This window comes from Halyomorpha halys, unplaced genomic scaffold (assembly GCF_000696795.3).
Source record: "Halyomorpha halys isolate HHAL.00 unplaced genomic scaffold, Hhal_1.1 Scaffold22.1, whole genome shotgun sequence".
NCBI lineage: Eukaryota > Metazoa > Arthropoda > Insecta > Hemiptera > Pentatomidae > Halyomorpha > Halyomorpha halys.
Genome location: NW_027104816.1, coordinates 1,493,164 through 1,521,094, shown reverse-complemented (window position 1 = coordinate 1,521,094; position 27,931 = coordinate 1,493,164). Strand labels below are relative to the sequence as shown.

The 27,931-nt window shown below is 30.5% G+C and overlaps 1 long non-coding RNA gene across 1 annotated transcript in view; it reads right to left on the bottom strand.

The window, feature by feature from the left end:
• LOC136795311 (uncharacterized) overlaps positions 1 to 27,931 on the bottom strand; it is a 707,978-nt gene that overhangs the window by 133,469 nt on the left and 546,578 nt on the right. The window contains exon 4 of the long non-coding RNA XR_010842895.1: positions 26,815 to 26,857. This is a non-coding gene — a long non-coding RNA (uncharacterized lncRNA). The remainder of the gene's footprint in view (positions 1 to 26,814; positions 26,858 to 27,931) is intronic.

Sequence of the window (27,931 nt, the reverse complement as noted above, 5' to 3'; positions counted from 1 at the left end):
CCCACATTGAATCCCAACTTTTTCGGATTCTGTTCCTTAAAAATGCCTTTATGTCTTCCGGCTCGTAAATTTGGAGTGGTGGAACGTTCATTGTAGCAGCCTCTTTATCCGCTGCCTCATTTCCAGCTATTCCTGAGTGCCCTGGAGTCCAGAGAAAGGAAACACTTTTTTTATGAAGTTCTAGCATGTCTATATAGTTATGAATTTTGTCTATCGTAGGTCCGCTTTGATTGAAGTTTCATAGACTCTGGAGTGCAGACATTGAATCTGTACAAATGAGTATGTTTGAGTATTCACTTTCTATAGATAAATGAAGTGCTGTTGAAATCGCGTGAAGTTCAGCTGTCATCAACAGTGTCAGTTATCATCTGAGAGATAAACCGAAGTGTAGATGGGAGGATTGAAAAGAAGAATGATCTGGTAGAATTTGGTTTGGACGGGTGCTATTGGGTAGACAGCGACTATTGGTATCGGTATTGAAAGTTCGGGTTCGTTAAGCTTTTATAATTATTATTATTTAATTCAACTGTAAGTAGATATAAAACTTTTTTTTATGATATAAAGTATGAAATGATAAATATTACAAAAAGTAGAAAATAAAAATATTATATTTTATTTATAAGTACTACGTGTTAAAAATAACAAATATACTGAGAACTATCTTGAAAAAGTGAAATATTTATAACTTTTTGATTCAGATCAAATTTTTCCTGAATATCAGTAGCTGCCATTTCTTTCCCTACCATTTATCAAGACGAAGGATTAAACTTTACCCTTGGAGAAAGTTGTAGCAGTCGATGAGGAAAATTAGAAAAGTTTTTTCCTGGACTTTCAGCACTCAGTGAATAATTCGAATTCCTTTTAAACATGAAATAGCTTGCTATATTTAATATTAATTTTCAAATGATACTACATAGTTTAAAAAAGAATATTTTTAATAGCTACAATTATCAATAATATACAACATTTCTTTGTTTTTAAGTTTTTTATTTTAAAAAAGATTTTATACTAATAAAAGCATATCAAAGGTAATGAGTATCTCATTCATAATTTGAAATAACAATTCTAAATATTTTTCCTCTAGAATATAAATTTTTAATCCAAATATTTTTTATTAAAAATTATTTTTAAAAAATGATTGAAGAAGTTTGTCAGGGGGTGCGGTCAGCAAAGAACAACATAAATAAACAAAACCATATTTATTTATTTTATGCCGAAGTTTCGACCTGAGTTTGACCACGAAACGTCGGCATAAAATAAATAAATATGGATTTGTTTATTTATGTTGTTCTTCGCTGACCGCACCCCCCGACAAACATCTTCAATCATTAATCTACGGTCAACTATCTACACCTCAATATTTAAAAAAATATTTTTGAAGAACTGTCATTATAAAACTTTTCTTTCTGAGGAATGGAAGACAAAATTAAAATACTGTTTGGTAATAATCTGAAATATTTGATGAAACAGAAAAAAAATTGAAATACTGTTAATATTATTATGAGTCATTTCATAATCCCAATCATATATGTTTTAATTAATATAGATACAGGATTAATTATTAATTTTAGTTTTAAAATCCTTCGGTTGGTACATGAATTAAAAGTCTTAATTTATGTACCAACAGAAGGAAAACGCTACCATGACAGTTTCACATGTGACGCCATTTAGACGTGAACAACTTTGATTTAGCGATTTACAATTTTTATTTTTAGCTGGTTTTAATGTATTTCGCATTCTGCTGTTAAAATAATTTCATGAAAGCAGAAAGAACAAATTTGCCTTAAATCGATGCTTTAATTTTGGTGCGATATTCTCCAACAAACCCCGATATCTGTTCTGCATAGTTTAGAAATATTAAGACATCTTTGGAAGTATATCAGTTTATTCGTTTTAAAAAAATATATGTAATACTGATGCTCAATATTTTAACAATTTTCCTAGTTTTGACATCTTTTGGCACTTGAATAATCAACAATTGTGGATTATTTATAGTAGTATTATTGCAATTAGGTACAGCACAAGATCGATAAGAAATATAACTTAAAATAGGTAATTACATAAATAACGAAGAAAACTAAAAAAAAATTATAAAAAAAAATCAGAGGATTATCGTTATCAAATAATGATATAAGAAACATTCCACAAGACTATAATTTACTACAATTCGTAAGATTTTTTTTAGTTACAAATTTTTTTGTATTATTGATAAATATTACAATCTGCCACACCGTTGATGGGCAATAGATAATAGTGATAACTGATTACATCCATACTAAAATAAAATAACATAAGAATAAAAAAAAAATAAAAAAAAGTACATAAAATCTCTCTATAAATATACACAAACATAAGAATAAAGAAAACAAACATAATCAAACTATGTACATGAAAAAATAAAATAGTAATAATAAAAACAATCACCAGTTGCATTTACAGGCGTATATACAATATTTACACTATCAACCTGAGAATCCACGAGTCCACTCTATCCTGCACGAATGAGGGGTAGAGCAAATCTGGGAAGATTTTAAATAAGAAATATGGAACTTGAATCTGATTTTATGTTAAAGAAACTATGAGGAACTATTGAACTCACATAATTACAACGGAATCTTTAACATTCAGTGCTTTACATATTTAGTAAAGGCTTGAATTTTCCTATTGTAATTTATTAATAAGTTTTGGTTATTTTGATTATTATAAATTCTTAACCAAATTTTTCTAATTCTGATATCTCTTGGCATTCGAATAAACTTTTGTAAAGTCTTTAAAGTATTATTTTAGTAATTAAGTACTGCAAAAGAACCACATAATAGACAATTGCTTATAAAGAAATAAATTAAATTAACACTGGAACTGCGCAGATAATCCTAGCATATATTCACTTATATGTTATACTAAAACAATAATACTTCTTTTTGCGCAATAAAAAAATAAAATAAATAAATAATTAAATCAAATTTTAAGTAGTTTAAGTCTAAATAGTGATTTTTCCAAAAATAAAATCAGGGGGTAATCATAAAATATTAAAAAAAAAAAAAAAAAGTATTTTGATCAAATATATTCATTCCACGAATGTTCAAATTAAGATGTAATTTAAATTCTTTTGAAACGAATATTAATATTTTTTCAATGCCTGATAAAAGTCTTTAATTAATAAATTATGATGCTTAAAAATGTTGGCTGTGTAGTCTTCTAAATTCTGCAGTTAATCAATTTTTTAAGGCAGAAATATTTTGAGTAATAATTATTTTTCATAGACTTTAAGCCTTACATACAATTAAATAGCCTTAAAGGTACATTCGAAAATATTTAAAAAATAAATAAATATTAATAAAGGGGTTCTGCTATTTATATATAACCAAATAAATATATAGCAGAGCATATGAAAAATATATGTCATGTTTTTTATTCCTGTAGAGTGATACGATAAGGATCGATTGGCAATGACATCGATTCAATAATCACTATCGACATAGGATACAAGATATCCACAAGTGGGCTGAAGTGACGAGATACTGGAAATGTGAACGAGGGTAGATAGCGAATGGGTTGAGGCATTGCGTCAGTGAGTTGATAAGGGAACGTCCTTACACGTCGATACCTCTCAAAGCTTCCTCATTTCTATCATCAATTATATTTTTATTTATTATTTTTTCTTTTATAGTTCTTAAATAGTTTAATTTGTATATTGTGTATAGTAGCTGTACGAGAACGGAGTTATCCAGTTTAAAATAATTTTTTTCTTGAAGAAAATATTATTCGTAACTATTAAAAAAAAAATTAAATCTGTATAGCTACAGACCAGGAAGGGTCAGGGGTGAAATCCTGTTTAGGTTGCCAACGTTTGTGCAAGGAGGTGATTTGGTCAGAATCACGCTCAAACGCCAGATTTTTACCAAATTAAGGGTACGCATGAGGCCTTGGAGGGCTCCCGAACCCACAAGACTGACTTTAGCTATAGCAAAACAGAAACAGAGGATTAAATTGAAATGGAAACTGATAAACGTTATTGACAGTTCTAAATAGTATTAATCCTTATGTCACCAATAATTTTTATACAGTTAGGGATAAAATGCCATATTAGAATTCCATCAAATCCATCACCTATCCAAAGCGTTTGCGGACAAACTTTAACTTTGAACAACATTTAATGTGTACGAGGAGAAGATAGTTGGGGGTGCGGTCAAAATGAAACACAAATAAATTAGTGTAACTTCTTTAATTGTGCCAATGTTTCGGCTAGAGTTTCTAGTCTTCATCAGGGCTAAGAACAGAAAATATAATAAAAAATAAAATATAAACAGAATGACATAAAGTGAATAATTTTACAGAATGGAATTAATAAAATGAAGTAATGAGAGAAGTGGAAAATAAAATATGTACAGAGGTAATTGAAAAAAATATATAAAATAACATAATTAAGGAAATAAAATAAAAATGAAGTTATATAATGCAAAGAAGTATGAATATATTGTTTATTAATAATTTAAAAATTGAAATATGGAAAGAAAAAGAAAATTGAGAGAAATTAAATAAACGTAACCATAATAATTGATAAAGAGGCAAAATATAAGTAAAATTTAACAAACGAAATAAATAGAAAAAAAAAAACTTATTTTGAAAACAACAATAATATATGGTGAACATAACTAATAACGTGGGTAAGGAAAATTGAGAATAGAAGGGGTAGTAAAATAAAGATAGGGGAAAAAAAGAGAATAAAACGAACCTGTTAGCTTGAAATCCAAACGTCAAGTGGTATACTGCGCCAATAACGGCCAAACTAAAAAATGATGTTACAAGAATGACTAAGTGTTTTTAAGAGGAAGCGTTACGAGTGGGAAAAAAGTAAAAAGTAGAAAATATTTAGAGGAAGAAACCGTGTGAGGGGGTGACAACAAATTGTTTTTGGAAAATGTTAAAAACATATATATGTACAAGGATGACGAAGTACCGAAAGATGACAAAGTGTCATGGGTATAAATAGTGAAAAAGAGAAAACGTAAATAAGAGGGGGACGACAAACGTGTAAGAAAAAGTTTAAGAAATGAAATAATACGTGACAAAGTCGGCGGAAAAAAAAATTACTTTTTATAAAAATTAACTATTTGCGAATATGTTAGTGATAAGTTGTGCTTGTCGGTTTTTAGATTGACGGAAGAAGGTTCTAATTGGATATAGAGGCTTTCAGAGATGAGCCTTTTGTCATAGTTACGAACTGTAGCAAGTATAGACGTTTTGTCGAAATCGAAGGGATGATTGAAAGAAAGAGAATGTTCCGAAAGTTTAGGGACTGAATGATTATGTGAGGAATCAGAATATTTATGTTGTTCGATACGGTCTTTTAAGAGATTTTTGGTTTCGCCTATGTAAGCAGATGTAATATTTAATATGAACTATATTAATTAACATTTAATATGAATCGTAATGTTAGCATTTAACTAATAATCCGTAGCAATGAAAATCTTTAGGTGTGAATTTCTCCTAAACAAAGCGTTTGCGGGCATACCTTCGGAGGAATTTTTTTTCTTTTTTTGAGGTCGTTAGTTCATATTTTCAGTTTGGCCTCTTAACCCTGAATAAATGTCTCTTCTGTTTCAGAAATAATAGAGCGAGGATAAAGTGAAAGAATGTGGGATGCAGATTTTCGGTATCACGGTAGGAACACTTGATTCCCACCAGTTTCCAACTGAAGTCGATAATCGCTATTATCATTCTCACAAGAGCTGTGTTATTATTATATGAAAAAAGTTTAATAATTTACTTTTAATTATAATCTAATTACCCTAAACTAAACTTGCATGTATTGTGCTCCTGAGGGTCTTCGGGTCCCGACTAATTGGAAACACGTTTAATTAATCAAAGCAATTAAGACTGGTATAGTCGAGTCGGAGGCTTTGTTTAATTATCTCAAGTAAATTATTTCATCAAAACTTATTCCCCGGACTGTACTGGGGCGGGGAAGGAGCGGGAAGGAGGGGGGGGGTTGGGAAAACACGCTTTGGGCCGGGATAATTTTAAGCTCATTTATTTAACGATCGATTCCTATTCTATAAGTTATAACTTTATGAATACCTACGTATCATAAATTATTACAACATTAATTAATTATTATTGTTTAAATAAAAATATATATTTTAAATGAATTATTGAATCATATTCTCTCCATACATTATTGGATCGTTTCCAATGAAATGTCAGATCTCACAGGAAAGATATTTTAGTTAAAACAACTTAATGAAACCAGAACATTTTTATTCAAAATATTTACCTTTATTTTCTATACCTTTCTCCTTAACGTATTTCAACTGTTCAATCCAAGAACTGAAAAATTCAGGGTTTTATGAAAAAAATGAAGTCGGAAAATTCTTTTTAATCTGTAAATATGTTTGTGACAGCTCTGGCAAAAAAAAAAGTGAGTGCAGAAGGACATAGTAAGACAGCTAGTTCAGTTAATTCTCTGTTTGTCCTCAAACCTGAGGTTGGCCTATAAGGGTATATAGTACAAGAGCCAAGTATAGGTAAGGAGAATAAAAAATTGCGCCCGTTTCAAAACGTTAAAAAAAAAATTTCATTCGGAGCTCTGTATCTTTAAAACTATCAAAAACACTAGATAACCTAAGAGAACATCATTTATTTATTGAAGTGTTTCGACCACTAGGACCATTTACACTGGATTTACAGAGTTAGTAGATTACAATTGACATGGTCAGAAAGTTACAATTACAAAGTAAGAAAGTTACAAAATTACAATTACGATTACAAATTTACAATTACAATTACATATTTACAGTAACAATTACATAGTTACAGTAACAATTTACATTTTATAAAGTGTAAATTGTACAATTGACGTAATTAGTAAATTACTATATTAAATTATGCATCAACTTATACATGCTGGAATTATAGTTAGACTATAAGTGGTCGTAGATATTAAAGATTTCTACAAAGTGAAAAAGTTTTATAATATCATTGTTTTTATGATTAATTTTCCTTTTTCTCTCTTCTTAAGAATTATTATTTTAATTCGATTTTTTTATAATATTGTTAATATTGAAGGGTGTCTCTTGCACGAGATTATACTCCCTCCCCCATATAATCAATTGTTTAAAAAAAACTTTTATATTAACCATGTAAGGCCACTAGGCCGATTTGGTAATAAATAATAATAATAAAAAAAAATTAATGCTATTAATGTTTGCTTTTAGTACTTTTTAGTTCACCCTATTAATAATATTAATAATAAGGAAGGCCTGATGAACTCGAAGGTTGGATGCCGATACCACTAAACGCTCTATGCATACATCCTTCTAGTGATGCCCCTCCAAACCCAATTCTACTAAATCAGCTTTAACACAATCCTCCCATCTACGTTTCGGTCTACCCCTCGGACAATGTTTATTAACATTTTAGGGATCCGCTCGTTACTAAGCCCTACAACCTTACACGGCCATCTTATTCGCAGGAATTCAATAACTTGAATTATATTTACCGAGTGTAGTTCCCTTAATTCAGTCTTATAAATTCTACCATTAATTCATCCTTTTTCGGTCAGAATATCTACGATATGCTTTATTTTCGAATACCTTAAGGCGCTGTTCATCCCTTAGTGCAAGAGGCCGTTGGACACACAATAGTTGGAAGGATAATAGTATTGTAAAGTATAATTTTTAGGTTTTTGGATAGAAGGCGCGAGCTTAGCAGTTTCGAAATTAAAAAATAACAAATAACAAGCATTTCCCGCCTTTAACCTAGATTTGATTAGTTACCGTAGAACTTAAATACTTAAACCTATCTACCTCTACAAACGTATTTCCTCCTATATCTACATCACCGAAATTACCCTATTAATATAATATAATGTAATTTCCAGTAAAAATATAAAGAATATAGTAGAATATAAAACGTAATCCCATGAAGAGCTCACTATTGCTAAGGCTGTTATCTGCAATGCTACAGAGGAACTCAACCAGGCAGACTTAGCTTCTAATCCTCTTAGGCAACACCATGCTTCAGCCCTCATCCATTCATTACATCTTAACTCGAGGCATATATCATTTCTCCCTCAACAGTAGTTAGGAAATGAAAATTTAAAAAAATCTTCATAATTTAGTAATGTTATTAACGTAATGTAAAATATATATATTTTTATTTTATTTTTTTTATTGAATGACCAAAGCCATAAAAACGAGCTATGTTACTTAGTCCCTATTACTTCTTTACTACCATCTTAATCGCCAGGCTTATTTCCAACAGCTTTCCATCTATTCAGAAATTTTTACAGCTTCATTAAAGGTAAAATTTTCAAAATGATTCTCAGGTCAAAAACGCTTTTTCTGAGTTTATTTTTTTTTTTTTATAAAAGCCTGATTTTTTCAGTTCTAGGATTAAAAAGCTGATAACACTTTGAGAAAAATGTTTTAATTTTTTATTTTAGTGTTTGCGGCTTTAGCGTACTTGCTCAGCCTCCACTGGCTCATTACCAGTGATGCGGCGAGAGGGATGCGCTGGGATCTTTTGAGTTCTGCTCTACCCCTCACACGTGGGGGATAGAGTGGACTCAGGGATCCTCAGGCCGATTCTGTAAATATTGTATATATTATTTTATCATTATGTTATTTTATTTTTCATACAGTTTGATTATGCTCATCTTGTCTATTCTTTTGTTTGTATATATTTTAAGAGTTTTTTTTTAATTTATTTTATTTATTTATTTTTTTTTATTTTAGTATGTATGAGATCATTCATCACTATAACCTATTGCCCACAACTGTGTGGCAGATTGTAATACCTATCAATAAATAAATCTATCAATTTAAAAAAAAAAATTTTTTTTTCATAAAATTGTTTTTACGAAAAGAGAGAGAGAGAGAGAGAGAGAGAGAGAGAGAGAGAGAGAGAGAGAGAGAGAGAGAAGAATCCTAGCATAAAATGGACCTAAAAAAGACCAATCCAAAGAGGCTCCTTATTAACGCAGCCCTCTCAATTATCAGTTCATGCTGTCTCGAATTGAATAATGTTAATAATTTGATTTATTAAAATAAAGAGGCAGCTAGCTCGTCAATCATATAAAGAATAAATAAAAACATAAAATTGACTGATGAGTGTCAGCGAGAAAAGAGAAGATGGGTCCATGATAAATGTGTGTTGTTATCAATGTCACAAAAACAAGTCATCAGAAGAGGCATCAAATCGAAAATCGCTTTATTTTTTCGTTCCGTTGAATGATGCGTAAACAGAATAAACAAGGCTGATAACAACATGCAAACATTAACAACAAAAGAGAGTACGAGACATACAACAGTTACTAATGTTTTATGTAATTGTTAAAACAACCTCAAATTGACAATGTCTTTTTGTTCAAATATTTTAAAGGAACAAAAACAACTCGAATATAAATATTTATTTGGTTAATTCAAAATTAGAAAACTTAAACATAAAATGAACAAAAGAGTTAGAATAAAATAATAAATCAAATGAAAAATTAGCTAAAAAAAAGTATCATAATTTACAAAACTAATAGGTCAACAGTCCCGAAGAAAGTTGATTGTTGTCACACTACCTCTATTTACTTATTATTATTGTTATTTTATATATATATTTTTTTAATACTATTTTTTTTTCTCTCTTTTCTTCTCTCTAAACAAATTATCTATGTGGGTGATTCCCAAATAGCAGCCAATTGCATCGCGAATTACATATGGAGTCAATAGAGTATTATATCAAAAACGGTTCATGAAGTTCCACTCCCAGTTGCCGACAGTTAAAGGAGCAGAGACCTACAACCTGGGAAACCCAACCTCAACCCGAGGACTGAAGCCCAGACTGCTCCAGGACATTCTTTTATAAATTTTGAATAAATATAAAATTAATTCATAGTTATATTACCTCAATTTACTTATTATTACTATTATTCATTTTATTTATTCATTATTATTATTTTTATTTTTTATCTTTTCTTCTCTCTTCCTTTTTTTAAATTAACTTGTTTCTTTCTACTATTAGAAGACAATTGTTTGTTTTATTTAAGTGTACCAATATCATTATTTTTGTTATTAATTTTACTTTCCTCTTTTATTGAGAAGCATTATTCTTATCTATTTATTTTATTATTATTTTTTTTTTCTTTTAATAAGAACATTTTATATAGTTAGGGGTGTCATTTGTATGACTATACCCCCTCATAATCGACTGTAAAAAAATATATACGATATAAGTTATATTAACCATGTAAGGCCCACCAGGCCGATCTGGTCTAAAAAAAAAAATAGTGGAGGCCCAAAGCACAACTCCGTATGTCCAGATGGGCCTTATTATTGTCATGTAGATCAGTCTTTTGTAATGAGCTGGAAGTTTAGACCGTTTGTCTAGTAAGTGATGTAATAGTCGGAATTTGCGTGCAGTTTCCTGTATTTTCAGTCTTGTGTGAGGATTTCAGGATAGTCATTTGTCAAGGTGTATTCCAAGATAACGAATCTGTTCTACTGGGGTAAGAGCTATAAGTTAAAATACAAATATAACGGAATATCAAATCTTTAAAAGTTTTGTTCTTTAAAAGATTATATAACACTATTCTACTTTAAGAAAACTTAATCTTAATTGTCCAAGGGCGAGACAGCCCTACACTTACGACTACCCAAGCGAAGGACATAAAGAACAGGATATAAATGTGTAAAATAAAAGGAGAGAGACCTCTTAAAGTAAAACTACCGTCCGGCTCTACCTTAATAAAAATAATTGCCCCCCTAGCAATAAAATTGCGCTCCAGGAAATCATCCATTTTATGGACATTTAACCTTTTTCAGTGAAGCTGCCATTTGTTTAGTCATCTTTTAGGATAACATTATATAGAATTATTAAATACTTAAATCACATATTGTGAAATTTTATCACATGTATTGTTGATGAATTTTTATTAAGTTTCTAAGCTAGCTTAGGCAAATCAGGGGGTAATCATAAAATATTAAAAAAAAGTATTTTGATCACATATATTCATTCCATGAATGTTCAAATTAAAATGTAATTTAAATTCTTTTGAAACGAATATTAAAATTTTTTCAATGCCTGAGATAAAAGTCTTTAATTAATAAACCAGGTAATTAATTTAAATTTTTTGTTCATAGTATTTTTATTTATATACTATACTAAATTATGATATTTAAAGATGTTGGCTGAATAGTATTCTAAATTCTGCAATTAACCAATTTTGTTAAGGCATAAATATTTTGAGTAATAATTATTTTTCATAGACTTTAAGCCTTACATACAATAGAGTTACATTTGAAAATATTTTTTTTTTTATTTATTTATTGATATTTACAACTGTTTAAAAAGTAAAAGTAAATTTGATCATAATGAACTAATGATATGATACAGCATGTAGAGAAACTAGCCAGAAGTAGAACTCTAAAAACAGTTTACAATAAAAGGTCAAGAGGCCATCTTCTTTTCAGGCGCCTCGGAGGAATGCCAGGAATGGAAGAGGAAGCAAGGTTAGAAACTAGTGGGTTTGGGTGGTTAGGGAGTTTATTATGGAAGGAATAATATCGGGTTCGGGCTAGATCGGTTACATAAGGAACATTTAGGTCTTTATGGATGGTTTTATTAGTAACAAAATAAGGAGCATTGAAGATTTTACGAATTACTGGCATTAAATTACAAAGGGGGCCGACCGTAGCTCAGATGATTAGGACCAGGTCTATCGTTCTGAGATCTGTGAGCTGTCCGTTTCGTATCCGGCCGGGGGCGTTGACTTTCTTCATTAAGTAGCGGTCCTATAAAATGAAAACTTGACCCCCCAACATGGTAAGAATAGGTTGGTCACCTATAGATAACTAGGCAAACATTACCTTCGCTGTGAATTGCAAAATAAAAAATATATACACAGGTTTGTACCGGGCACCTGGATCATTTGTTAAAGAAACGGACCACAATTTTCGATTACTTTAATGAAAACTAGGTATAATTACTTGTCAAAATTGATAAATCTGCCAAATCTAGGTTAGGGGAATACAAAAATGGCAGTGTTTCAAAACCTTAACCTTAAAAATACATTAATTTTACATTCGGAGATCTATATCATAAAAACTACTACTCTTAAAAAGCAAAATTTCTTAAAAATCTACTGAAAGATTAGTAGTTAGTAATTGAGAAATCTATATCTCAGAAACTATGTGACGTACAGATGTTTATTAGCAATCAAATGAAAGCTAGTACAATGGACTATCCAGAAGTTTATGACCTTTACCTTCGCAGGAATAGTAGTTTTCGTGATATATGCTAAAATAAATTGATTTATAGTTGTTCGGACAATAAGTTTGATTTATGAAAAACTTCATTTCAGAAACCATTTGACGTAAAGATGCCTGCCAGCACTCAAATTAATGCTAGTTAAATTTACTATAAAATAGTTAATAATGTTTATCTTAGTAGGACTAGCAACTTTTATGATATTTGACTAAATAAACTCACAAAATCTTAATTTCTAGTTGTTCGTATAAAATGTCAGATTTTTGAAAAAATAAATCTCTAGATCAGATCCATAAGACGTACATATGTCTGCCAACACTCAAAATAAAGGAAATTTAACTTACTATAAAGTAGTTTATGACACTTATCTTCGTAGGGGTAGTAGTTTAATTTGAGGGGTATTAATTTGAGTGCTAATAGACATCTGTACGTCAAATGGTTTTTGATATATAAATTTTTCAAAATAAATTCACTAACTACTGATCTTTCAGTATGTCCCATACAACATTTTTGTGAAATGTTGCTTTTTAAAATGCTATATCTCGAGAACTATTGGGCGTAAATAGCTCTTTTAGGGCTAATATTTCAGCAAATTTACTCTTCTTTAAATAATGTTCTCTAGTACTGTTGGTAGTTTTTAAGATATTGAGTTCCGAATGAGAAATCAATGTTTTTTAAGGTTTTGAAATACCTGCCACTTTTTAATACCCCTACCTATACTTGGCAGACTCATCAATTTTGACTATTAATTGTACATAGTTTTCATTAAAGTAATCAAAATTTGGTGTGAGATAACTGCCTTTTTTCTCCTCTTCATAGGATATCCTAGGAGTCGTGTGGGCAGTGAACCATTTACGGACGGCCTTGTCTTCGGAAGGCGTTTTAGGGTCCACAATGATAATACATCGTTGCATTTAGTCGGGAAGTAGAAAGAGTCATCCACACGTAAGATGGAAGGAGATCGTTAGCCAGTATAATATAGACATCACGTATCAGGCCAGCAAAGATAACGTGGTTGCCGGCAGGCTCGCATTTGAGTCCAAAAATGGGCCGTGACAACAACTAATAACTGTTTTCAATAAACGTGTCTGTGGATGTCATGTTTTCATTCATATGAAGATATAATAATTAACTATTAATCTAGATTTTAGTCTAACTTCTGCTAACAATTTTCTCAACATAACGTTCAAACGCCATATTTTTTTCAATTAACGTTACATCATTTATCTTTAAAATAATTAAAAGCTAAAGAGTTTTTTAATTCGATTAAAATTATATAAAATAACAAAAATATCTATAATGAAGAATTAACTTGTTTTATATTAATAAATAAAGACAATTTTCTTCTTCCAGATATAATTTCTTCCTTCGGGTTTCTAAGTGATAAATTGGTGATCTTTACTTTTGCCTCTAAGCCCAAGAAGGAAGGAGTCAAGTCAATAAGACAAGATAGAAGGCACTAACTAGGAGGTGATCTAGATAAAGAAAAGGAGAAGAAAAAAGAAGCTGAGAGCGAGACCATTAGGGGGATTAGAGAGAGAGCCTCTTAATGGCAACACTCTACACTCTCCTGCTTCTATCATCGACACCGTTCGCTATTATCCCATAGTCATGTCATTGTATTCTTCGGGAAGGTTTCAAATGCTGAATGCTATTATCACCTCTTGAAAATAACAATGTGAAGTCACACTTATCGCAAGAAATTTTTGTTAATAACATCATTTAATTCAAAACTAAATAATGGCCTACTGATATTTTTGTTTGATGTAAATAATTATTATTATTGCTTATATTATATATTATTTTCTTTTTACCCCTACCTCTTTTTTATCCTGGCATACGAAAAGAAGGGTAATTCTATGGACAGTTAACTTATTTTAACCAGAGTGGGAGGGTCGAGTTATCATTTCATGGGACCGATACAAAAAAATATTAACCTGCCCAGAATGGAAAAGAACTCATGCTGCTGCAGATATGGGGTTGCTAAGGTGACATCTAATGTAGCGAGTATCTGAGCTGGGGGACCATGTAGTACAAGAGCCCAAAAGGAGAAAAAAGACAGTTATCTCACCCCAAATGAAAATTTGTCAGAACAACTATAAATCAATTTATTTTTGCAAATATCATGAAAACTACTCTTCCTACGAAGGTCAAAATCTTCTTTATATTCCATTAAACTAGCTTTAATTTGAGCGCTAATAGACATATGTACGTCACATAGTTCCAGAGATATAGATTTCCCAAGATAAATAAACTAACTACTAATCTTTCAGTAGATTTTTAAGAAATTTTGCTTTTCAAAAAGCTATATCTCGAGAAGAATTGGACGTAAATAGTTCTTTAAGGGCTAATATTTCAGCATATTTACTCTTCTTTAAATAATGTTCTCTTAGATTTTCTAGTGTTGTTGGTAGTTTTTAAGATATAGAGCTCCGAATGAAAAATCAATGTTTTTTAAGGTTTTGAAATAGCTGCCATTTTTTAATCCCCCTACCTATACTTGGCAGACTCATCAATTTTGACTAGTAATTATACATATTTTTTATTAAAGTAATAAAAAATTGGGGTGAGGTAACTGTCTTTTTTTCTTCCCGGCTCTTGTACTAATGGATTGATTCCAGCGTTACTAAGCATAATCGGTGTTGTTGCTTTTAGAATATGTTATTATTGTTATTATATTAGTAGATTACTATTATTATAGAATCCTCATACAAATATTTGCTGGAAAAACCGCTGAACCATTTCTCTACATTTCAAATACCGAGCCATCTTCTCACAGAATCAGGTCAAAACTTGCACTGCGTCATAAAATATGTACCCTTCGGGGACTCGCAGAATACCGAACCGTCGAAACGTCGGCAATCTATTTTTCAGTAGGCGTAAGTGGTTCCGGCACAAGGCAGGGGACTCATACCTCAAAATACTTAATCTTATACCCTTGCAGATGGACTTACTTGCTGGTATCTCGGCCCCTGAATTCGCTCCAACGCGACGTCCCTTCGATGATATGGCCACCCAATTTTACAAGTGGTTCAAGTGAGGGGTCATGTCAAGGTTATCTCTAATTCCCAGATATGCAACCACCTTACTTTACTTGCACGTATTCTCTCACCTTCTGCTCGAATAATGATAATAATAATGAGTCCTAAGTGGCTTTAGCATAAGTTTGTAATGCATAATAGAAGTCGGAAGTTTAAGACCAAGGCCCTGTTTCATAATGAAACCTAATAGTATTAGTTCATAGTACAAGTGTAGAAACTAGTGTGGTAATAATACTAATACTTATTATTTTCATGACAGGGATGACTATTAGTGATATTACAGGAATTAAAAAATACTAAAGTACAAGTTACTATTGTACAAGTCTGTGTAATTGAATTAAGATAAATCTACAACACTAATAGTATTTATATTAGTATTAGTATTAGTATGTCTTTCTTAATCACTTACACATATTGTATCCCATTATTTATACTTCATTTCTCCATTGTTTTTCTATCTATGAGTTTTTTTTTTTAATAATTTTGTAAATATCTCTTCTCCCCCTCTATTATGTATATTACCATTTATTGTTTACCTAAATATAAAATTAATTTTTTTTCCTATGTTTACTTTAAAATTATTTTGTTATTGTAGCATACTAAACTGCCATCCCCACTCCTCCCAATACAAACGGCTCACTCTGACTTTGACTCCCGTCAAAACAGGTATGAATTCTGTCTCATTATTATATTATTATGATTTTATTCTTTTCTTTTTTCATCTCTTAATTTGTACTTTCTTTAATATTTCTTCTCTTATTTTATCTCATCATTTGATTTTATTCTTTTCTTTTTTCATCTCTTAATTTGTACTTTCTTTAATATTTCTTCTCTTATTTTATCTCTTATCTATCTGTTACTATTACCCTTTTCATGTACTGTTTACAACCTTTATTTTTTCTTATTATATTTTACTTTTCATTGTATACCCCTGTTATTTCCCACTTATGTTTTTTTTTTTTTTTTTGTAACTATTTCAAGTGTTTGTATCTTTTTTAGCCCTGACGAAGCCCTGCAACGTGGGACGAAACGTTGGCTCAACGAAAATAATATAATTATTTACTATTTGAGTTTTTTTGACCGCACCTGGATCATATTCCATTCATCTATACTCATGGTTAATCAATAATCTTCCAGTATTCCACTAATAGAATTAGTATGTACTTTATTATGTAACAGGGCCCAGGACTTTGTGAAGGATGTTGATGAGTCTACGGAAGGTCAGGAATTACTAAGTGGTCAGTCCTTAGTTTGAGAGGAAGCTGCAACAGCAGCGGCAGCAACAACTAACTTGCGCCATGAATCTCAACAAGGTGGACCAACATTAAGGACAACCATCGCTGGAGATATTGAACGGATCTCACCCAGGTTGGTTAGGAGAGTTGGAGTTATAATTAAAAATACAAAAGAAATGAGAAAACTTAGATGTGTGTATATATATATATGATGGTATTAAAAAAAAAAAAAAACTCCTTGGCTACTATAGGTCGAGTGCATAGTTAAGAAAGCACTATTACTAGTCCAACGGTTGTATAAGGAAATGATTTGTTCAGGATCAGAATCAAACGCCAAGTTTTTCTTCTTGTTAAACCTACCGAATGTATTGAGGCTAAGTGTGCCTTAAAAGCGTCTTATAATTGTGAAGGGAAAGAAAATCGTCGATCCTCATGTGACTTAACATAATAAATAATTAAAAATTAAATTTAGATAAATTATTTTCTAAGGATAATACTGTTACATAAATATATTTCTTGGGAATCTCTTTGAACCGTGTGCAATAGAACACCAAAAGGGAAGGTGGGGAAAGGTCGGAGGTTAAGGTGAAGAATGAGGTAGGGGTTAAAAATAACCAGGAAATGCTAAGAAGAAGGAAGCCACCACTAATGAAGACGGATCGAGGAAGCAGTGGATCCACCACGCCCTGCCTCCTCTATCGACCTAGTTAGCTTCCGCTTCTCTCATTATAGTTCCGCTTACCTTCACTTCCGATAACTGCTAAACAAATTATCTATGTGGCTGATTCCCAAATAGCAGCCAATTGCATAGCGAATTACATATGGAGTCAATAGAGGATTATATCAAAAACGGTTCATAAACTTCCACTCCCAGTTGCCGACAGTTAAAGGAGCTGTTTAATAAATATAAAATTAATTCAGTCACACTACCTCTATTTACTTATTATTATTATTCATTTTATTAATTTATTTTTCTCTTTTCTTCTCTCTTCCCTTTTTAAAATTAACTTGTTTCTTTTTATTATTAGAAGGCAATTGTTTGTTTTATTTAAGAGTACCAATACCATTATTTTTGTTATTAATTTTACTTTCCTCTTTTATTAAGAAGCATTATTCTTATCTATTTATTTTATTCTTATTATTTTTTTTTTTGCTTTTAATAAGAACATTTTATATAGTTCGAGGTGTCATTTGTATGACTATACCCCCTCATAATCAACTGTTAAAAAAAAAAAATATAATATAAGTAATATCAACTTTGCAAGGCCCACCAGGCCAATCTGGTATAAAAATAAAATAAAATAACAGCCAATTTTCAACCAAAACATTAAGGATCTTCTAGACTTATCTAGGAGCTGAAACAACAACCAAGGAAAACTACTAACAAAATAGTAATATGAACATTTCAAACTCATTTCCAAAGCTAAAATGATACTAATAATCCTCCGTTTTGAAAATGGGCGGCCTTTCCCCTCAAGGCATAAATGTGACTCACTCAGTCTCCACTGGCCTTCAATACCAATGACGCGGCTGTGGGAGAAAAGCTGGGATCTCTTAGAGTCCTGCCTTCCCTTCCAAATGAGGGAGGCAAGGCTTGACTCAGAGTTCACCTGCAGGATGTAAATATTGAATATAGGTGGTGAATGGGTATTTATTTTATTTTTTAACTAATTAATTTAATTTACTTAGTTTTTGGTCAGTTTAATTTTAATATGGATTCGTATTTTTAAAAATAAATATCATGATACCATTTCGTTTTATTTATTATTATTTTATTTTTTATTTTAATTCAGTGAGTACTATTGCTATCATTTACTTTTTTTTTGTTCTTTGAATTTTGTATATATTATATGAATGGGCATTTGAACACTAATACATAAAGTTCATAATCTGTGGCAGATTGTATTAATTATTTTCAATTAACATTATATTATAAGAATAAAATGGTACTACTTAAATGAGGGTATAGACGATCACAACAAGATGAAAATTATTTGAAACGCTGAACATCTCATTTTAATTTAGTTCAAACAACAAGAAATCAAAGACGAATATAACTGTAAATTTGTTTGGAAAACATTATTTATGTACAGATGATTCATATTTTTATTTATAAATATCATGATATCATTTCGTTTTATTTATTATTATTATTTATCTTTTAATTCAGTGAGTGCTATTGTTATCATTTAATATTTTTTTTTTAATAAATGAAGATTATATTATAATAATATAATGATACTACGTAAATGAAGGTATAGACGATAATAATGATGAAAATTAATTGAAACGCTAAACATCTCATTTTAATTTGGTTCGAACACCTAGAAATCAATTAATTTTAAAAAATATCATAAAAACTAATAAAACTACGAAGATAAGTGACTTAAGCTCTGTTATATTACATTAAACTAGCTATAATTTGAGTGCTAATAGACTCTACGTCTCATGGTTCCTGTGATAAAGATTTCCCACAATAAATTTACTAACTACTAAATTTTCAGTACATTTCCTATGTAGTGCTCCTTTTTTTTTTTTAAATTGTATCTCGGAAACAATTGAACGTAAACGACTCTGTCAGGGTTCCTATTTTAGTCACTTCAGAAGAACGGCAGTTATTTCACCCCAATTTTCGATTTCTTTAATGAAAACTATGTATATATAAGAAGATGGTCAGGGTTGCGGTCAAAAGTGAAACAAAAATAGTTGTAAACTATTTATTATCCGACGTTTCGCCCCACTTTGCAGCGCTTCAGGGGCTGTTCAAAGGAATCGGTTGAACAGATAGTTATTTATTGAACAGAACAACCACTGTTCAACCGATTCCTTTGAACAGCCCTGATGAAGCCCTGCAAAGTGGGGCGAAACGTCGGAAAATAAATAGTTGTAAACTATTTGTGTTTCACTTTTGACCATCTTCTTATATATCAATTTTTACGGTCAACTATATATACATATATAGAAAACTATGTATAATTACTAGTCAAAATTGATGAGTCTGCCAAGAATAGTTAAGAGGATTTCAAAAAGGCAGTGGTTTCAAAATGTATAAAAAATAATTAATTTTTCTTTCGGAGCTAATAGTTAATACTGGATTTCCATGGATTCAACAGGACATCACTTGATAGATTTTTGTGCTCACTGAATATTTCATCTGATTAATTATATCTAATACAAAACAACCTCCATATTACCTTTTCGCCTTTACCAAAATCCATAATGTGCACGCTAAATGTGCGCTAAAAGTTAACTTATTTTTTCTTTCTTAAATTTAATATTGCTATTTTCCCTTATTATTATATACAGTTTCAATATTATTATAATATTACACTATGCCCTCCATGTAACATGGGAGACATGGATGGGGACCATCTTTAAACGTGTATTGGTCTAGAAGATCTTCAGCGGGATGCGCACTAAGAGGAAGAGGAAAAGTTAAATTGTATTGGACTGCGAGAGGGAAAATGGCGTTATAGCCCACTGTCTGTGACGTAGGAAAAAAATTTTTTCTAATGTCGAATTAACCAAATTAATTTAATTAAAATAAAATAAATAAAAAATATCTATGCATTTTCTTCAATATTACTTATCTACTTATATTATCCGTTATATCCTTACGCTTCTTGTTTTACTCTACTTTTTTCTTTGCTATTAGCCCTGAAGACCTGAAATTCTGGCCAAAACGTTGGAACTGATAAAACTTTTTATCTAAATAAATAGTTCAATTTTTATCCAGTTTTGTCTCAACACATTTTATTTTCTTACAAGTCCGACGTTTTGGGCAATCCGGCCATCCTCAGGGACATCTTAATAATATTTTGGAACCAAAATTATTTAAACACTCAACTTCATCCAGGCTATTCTGCCAGGTCCCAATAACAATTTCAAATTAGTCAACTTTTACATTAAAAACAAAAATTAAAAGTTGACTTTTAAGTAATTAGAAATAGTTATTGGAACTGGCAGAATAGCCTGCATGAAGTTGAGTGTTTAAATAATTTTAGTTTCAAAATTGTATTAAGATGTCCCTGAGGATGGCCGGATTGGCCGAAACGTCGGACTTATAAGAAAAATAAAATGTGTTGAGACAAAAATAGATAAAAATTGAATTATTTATTAAAACAAAATTAACCAGTCTCAAGAAAGTGTAAAGATTATAAATATAATAAGTTTTTATCTTTTAGTGCTCTTCGCAGACCGCATTATCTGACCTTCTAAATCATCTTCTCCTCATATACATAATCCGCGGTTAACCACCAACTCATCATTCCTTTTTATTATCCCCGAATGTTTTTGCCTTAGCTCCCTTCAACACCTTTATTTAATTATTAAATAATCAGTCATTTCATTTTCATTTTCAGTTTTAATTTTAGAAATATAAAAAATAATAAATTCCAAATATAATAAACAAAGTTTGATAGATGTGCTTGGACCTTTGCTTGGACCCTCACCGAAAGGCTGCCGGACCCTTGTTTTGTGCCCGAATGCCATAACAAGCAACCCCTGCCAGACCACTCCCCCCCCTTTTATAACAATTACAATATATCGCTTGTGATAGTTTGGAGTTTGGGCGGTTCCTGATTAAGTACCCTCCCCCCAACTCGAAACGTGTGGGTCGCCCCCTAGGTGTTACCAACTTTCCCCTGCGGCCCTTCCATTATTCATGGTCCACCTGAAAACTGCCTCTCGATTTCGATGCGTTAGTATTTCTTGTCTCCATTCCTAATCTGTTTTCCCACCCCATTCCCTCTAAAGCTCCCGAATTATATTTCCCCATTAACATCTCCCCTAACTTATTGGACTGTTTTGAATACAGAAAGGATTATACCGTTGGACCTTCCTACTAGTTCTGTTTCTCTCTTCATCGGCTCTGCTATACTACTCCTTTGATTCGTCACATAAATACTCTTTTTACAATAAATATACAGATAAATATAATCGATCATACTTCTCTCGAAATCTGAATCAATTTAAATAATTTTAGTTCCAAAATTTTATTAAAATGTCACTGAGGATGGCCGAATTGGCCGAAACGTCTTACTTATTTGAAATTATCGATATTTACTTATGTTCTGCTTATTTGTTGTATAAGAGCCCGGTAGAAAAAAATAAAATCAGTTACTTCACAACAATTTTTGATTATTTTAATGAAACTTACTTATAATAAATCGTCAAAATTGATATTAGAGGCATATAAAAAGACGGTGGTTTAAAAATGTAAGAAAATAAAATAATTTTTTTTTTAATAGCCTGAACACGATATTTTTCCTTCCATAATAAACTCCCTAACCATCCAAACCACTAGTTTCTAATCTTGCTTCCTCTTCCATTTCTGGCATTCCTCCGAGGCGCCTGAAAAGAAGATGGCCTCGTGACCTTATACTGTAAACTGTTTTTAGAGTTCTCTACATCCTGTATCATATCATTATGTCATTATGATCAAATTTACTTGTTGTATTTTTTATACAGTTGTAAATATCAATAAATAAATAAAAAAAAAAAAATATTTTCAAATGTAACTCTATTGTATGTAAGGCTTAAAGTCTATGAAAAATAATTATTACTCAAAATATTTATGCCTTAACAAAATTGGTTAACTGCAGAATTTAGAAGACTATACAGCCAACATATTTAAATATCATAATTTAGTATAGTATATAAATAAAAATACTATGAACAAAAAATTAAAATTAATTACCTGGTTTATTAATTAAAGACTTTTATCTCAGGCATTGAAAAACTATTAATATTCGTTTCAAAAGAATTTAAATTACATTTTAATTTGAACATTCATGGAATGAATATATGTGATCAAAATACTTTTTTTTTTTTTTTTAATATTTTATGATTACCCCCTGATTTTATTTTTGGAAAAATCACTATTTAGACTTAAACCACTTAAAATTTGTTTTAATTATTTATCTATTTTATTTTTTTATTGCGCAAAAAGAAGTATTATTGTTGTAGTATAACGTCACTTAAACGTGAACATATGCTAAGATTAGCTCAGTTCCAGTATTAATTTAAATTATTTTATTTTTTTTTTATTTCTTGATAAGCAGTTGTCTATTATGAGGTTCTTTTGCAGCACATAATTGCTAAAATAATACTATAAAGACTTTACAAAAGTTTATTCGAGTGCCAAGAGATATAAGAAAAATTTGGTTTTATAAAAATATGAAAGAATTTATAATAATGAAAATAACCAAAACTTATTAATGAAATACAATAGGAAAATCCAAGCCAAGCACTGAATGTTAAATATTCCGTTGTAATTCTGTAATTACACCGTTGTAAATTTTTTTAATAATTTTCAGAGCTAGATAGAACACCTATGATGTTCTATTAGCTCCAAAAAAAAATTTTTTTTTACATTTTGAAACCACTTTTTGAATTCCTCCCAACTATCCTAGGCAGACTCATCAATTTAGACAAATAATTATACATAGTTTTCATTAAAGTAATCGAAAATTGTGGTGAAATAACTGCCTTTTTTCTCCTGAAGGGACTAAAATATGACTGTTACGTTCAATTGTTCCCAAGATACACTTAAAAAAAAAAAAAGCACATAGAAAATGTACAGAAAATTCAGTAGTAAGTGAATTTATTGTGGGAAACCTTAATCACCGGAAACATAAGACGTAGAGATTTCTACTTGTCAAGAGATTCTAGTGTCACTTTGTAGTTTTTCTAGTTTTTATGATATTTTCTAAAATAAATTGATTTCTAGGTGCTCGAACCAAATTAAAATGAGATGTTCAGCATATCAAATAATTTTCATCATTATTGTGATCGTCTTATGCCTTCATTTACGTAGTATCATTTAATTATTAAAATATAATCTTCATTTATTACAAAAAAAAAAGTAAATTATAGCAATAGTACTCACTGAATTAAAAGAAAAAATAAATTAATAATAATAAATAAAACGAAATGATATCATGATATTTATAAATAAAATATGAATCAGTTGTGCATAATGGTTTCCAAACAAATGTACAGTAATATTCGTTTTTCGATAATAAAATAATGGAAGACAAAGGAAATAAGTTCTGTAAGATATGGTAGTGTACATACAGAAAATATGGTGGATATTACAGGTGGAGTAGACACTTAGGGTGAAATGATGAGAGGAGAGAACAGGATAACCCCAAGCCTATATCAAAAGCTTTCTCTTCTCGACTCCCATGGGATCTCTTTTCATTCTTTGTTTCGCCCCTCTGTCCTTTAGATATGTAAAATTCTTTTCAATAAACATAAAATAATTTAGAACACTTTTTCTTCATTTATCTTCATTAAATTTTTTTCTCTGAAAAATCTTTAGAGTCGTCATTTACGATCAGTACGATCTGCATTAGAATTGTAGAAGAGAGGGAAAAAAAGTTCAACAGGCAGTTGTTTCACCTGAATTTTCGATTTCTTTAATGAAAACTATGTATAATTAATTACTAGTCAAAATTGATGAGTTGTAAGCAGAGATGGGCAAAAATTAGCTATATTTGGAACTAATAGCTGAAATTGCCATGGATACGACCCTTATTCATGAATGAACCATTGATAAATAAATATCGTATCCATGACAACTTTAGCTAGTAATTAGCTTCAACTATAGATAATTTTTACCCATCTTCTGCTTACAACTCGAAATACGGCTCAAAGTATTGTTCTAGCTATTTTTATGATTTTGAAAACTAAAAATCTACCGATAACAAAACCTGTGAAGGCGAATATTATGAACAAATAATATTTAATTTGCTTTTGTTATAAAACTTAACACAATTCCTATTTTACTGGAAGATTGTTGATTGACCGTGTGTAGAGATGAAAGGAATATGGTCCGGGTGCGGTAAAAAAAAAACTCAAATAGTAGAATTATACTATTTTATTTTTTTTACTATTTTATATTATTTACTATTTTTTTACTATTTTATATTATTTACTATTTTTTTACTATTTTATATTATTTACTATTTTTACTATTTATTTTTTTACTATTTTGGCTCAATAAAATAGTATAATTCTACTATTTGAGTTTTTTTTTACCGCACCCGGACCATATTCCTTTCAATTCCTATTTTAGAGTTTCTCGAGATAGGAGTAACGAATATTAATTTTGTCTCGGTTTATACTGTTCGAATTGAATAACTCTGTTTTTCTGAATTAGTTATTCAAAAAATTCTTAAATTCTATGCATTTTTTTTATTGTTTATTATTGCTAACCAATTGAAAAGGTTTATTTTTTTTTTCAAATAAACCAAACTAATGGTACTTAAGAGGAAAATTAAAAAATAAAATCTTCATTTAACCACAGTCCTTCTAATTCAATGGGCATAAGACCTAGCTTTTATTAAATAATAAAAATAATGAAGGCCTTGCGAACCCGAAGGTTCGATGCCGATACCACCAAACGCTCTCTGCATACATCCTTCCAGTGATGTCCCTCCAAACCCAATTCCACCAAATCAGTTTTATAGCAATCCTCCCACCTACGTTTCGGTTCAGTGTTTATTAATATTTTAAGGATCCGCTCGTTACTAAGTCCTACAACCTTATAACCCATCTTATACGTCGCAATGCTATAACTTGAATTATATTTACCGGGTGTAGATCCACCACCAACCGCTCTCTGCATACATCCTTCTAGTGATGCCCCTCCAAACCCAATTCTAATTAATCAATCCCCCATCTACGTTTCGGTCTGCACCTCGGATATTTACCCGTCGGTTCAGTGTTTATTAACATTTTAGGGATACTCGTTACCAAGTTTACAACCTTACACGCCCATCTTATACGCCGCACTGCTATAGCTTGAATTATATTTACCGGGTGTAGGTACCTTAATTCAGCGTTGTGTAATCTTCTAAATTCTCCCGATAATTCATCCTTTCTCGGTCCGAATATTTTGGGTAATATTTAATTTTCGAAAACCTTAAGGCGCTGTTCATCCTTTAGTGTAAGAGGTCTCGTCTCGCATTCATAAAAAACAGTGGGAAGGATAATAGTTTTGTAAATTTTCAAATTTTTCAATAGAAGGCGCGAGGTAAGCAGTTTCGAAATTGAAAAATAACAATCATTCCCGCCTTCAATCTAGCTTTAATTTCCTCATCAATTTGTTTTTTTCTAGTCACCGTAGAACCTAAATATTTAAACCTACTTATTCAAACATATTTCCTCAAATATCTATATCACCGAAATTGCTCTCGTTTTCACTGTTAACGATGTATTTTGTTTTATCCGTATTTATTTCGAGACGTAGTTCCTTACTGGAGTTTATTAAAGCGGTTGTATTTAGTTCTATAGTTTCTTTGCCTCACCCAATAACACCAAACCATTAGCATACCCAAGCATCGGTATTTTACTACCCAAAGTTAAACCCTTTTCGATATTCATCACACTTTTAATGACGTATTCTAGTGCTAGATTAAATAAGATATGTGATAAAGAATCACCTTGTTTTAAACCCGACCGGACCTCGTATTTCTCAGAATAACGATTACCGATTCGTACCTTATGCACATCCGTTGTATTCCTGCAAGATTTGCCGAAAAAGTTGGAATATAGCAGAGTAGTTCATCAGCTTTATATAGATTTCAAAAGGCTTACGATTCTATTGATAGATTATATTAAACACCATTTGTAGAGTTACATTGGCATAGCGAGTTTAATCATTAATTTTACCGTCAGAGTCGTTTTCGAGAAAATCGAAAAAACCTGAAAAATCGATTCAATAAATTATATAAAATCGATCGATTTTAGCTAAAAATTCGCTGTCTCATCCCAGATATATACCCACCTGCAAAAAGAAATTTTAGTTTCTTATGTTTTTTTTTTCTTTATTAACTGACACACAGACCAGTTTGCTAGACTATGTCTTTTTCACTAAAGAGACCTCAAAACATGTATTTTCGTATAAATCTCAAATTCGTAAGTGAAAGTAAAAAAATGGTTCGCTTCCAAGCAACGATACTAACTGATAACAGAAGAGTAACAATTTGTTACCAACACCTTTCATTCATAAAATAGTTTCACGGTAATACGCTCTCATAATTCATTAAATGCTTCATTGATAATTAAATAATCTCTATTTATTGATAATATTCTATATCTTATAAGTGAAATAAATAGACGGTCAAAATATTACTTTCATGACATATAACAATCTACAATATATTTACAATAACTCCTCCCCTTCAAGTTAACATCGTCTGAAGAAAATAAATTCTTTAACAGTAAGGGAGAAGAACAAAATAATAGAAATTTGATAGAAAACCATTACTTACTTTAGGAAAGCAGATGGAGCTTGCTTGGGTGTCATTTACGTTTCTGAAAAAAATATATACACATATTAATTATTATATTTTGAGAAATTATTCTTTATATAAAAAGTAAATAGATTTTTAATTTATTTTAGAGATAATATAGAGGTCTTCATGATGAATAATCAATAAAAAGTTTTAACAAGCTAAATGTACAAAAGAATATAATTGTAAGCAGCCTACTTTAAAGTCTCTGTTATATGTTAAATGTATAGGAACTACAAGCGGATTTTCTGGGCTACTAGTTTTGTAACCTTGTAATCTTTACGAGACAATAAAATTTCGTACAGCTTCCTCACACCATCTTTCCTTCACCTTAATGGTTACTCGTTTTCCCTCCTAGCTTTTTCCCCATATTTTTTTTATACATAACTTTATTATTAGGGTTTAGAAACAACCAAAACAAAATTAATTATTATTAACATGAATTACGATTAACTAATCCCACCACGTATGCCTATGACACTTGTGTGTTTAAACTTAATAATAACGCTGCATTGTAATTGTATCTCATACTCCCCAATCCCCTTTCATAACCCTCATTAAAAATAGCCTTATAATCATTCTAATTAAAAAGCTCTTTGCACAGAATCAAGAATTTTTTTAATACAATACTTATTTATAATTTTAGTTTTGTTTTTTTTTCTCTCAAAATTGGTTAAAATTATCTTAAAGCAATGTTGTAAATTGTTGCACTGATAAATTAAGAAGTGCAATATTTTGATTTGGAAATCAAAATTTACCTAGAGAAAATAATATACGTGATTAATTTAATTTTAAAAAATGTTGTATTCTCATTTAGGAGTTTTATCAATATTCCAATTTGGTATTTGTGCAAAAATAAAAATTAACGCGTGGAAATACATAATCAGGCTGATAAACGATGAAGCTATCGAAGACTCAACGAGTTGTGGAGGTAAGCTGCCACTTCCTCTGGCCTAGCAATTAAAAATCTTGCGGTTTTTATTGTTTAAGATCATCCAATGCTACCGAAGATGAATATGATTTATTTGCTTGTGGTCCAGTGCCTATAAGCTCATTTTTTTTTATTTACGAATAATAAAAGAGATAAATAATTAAT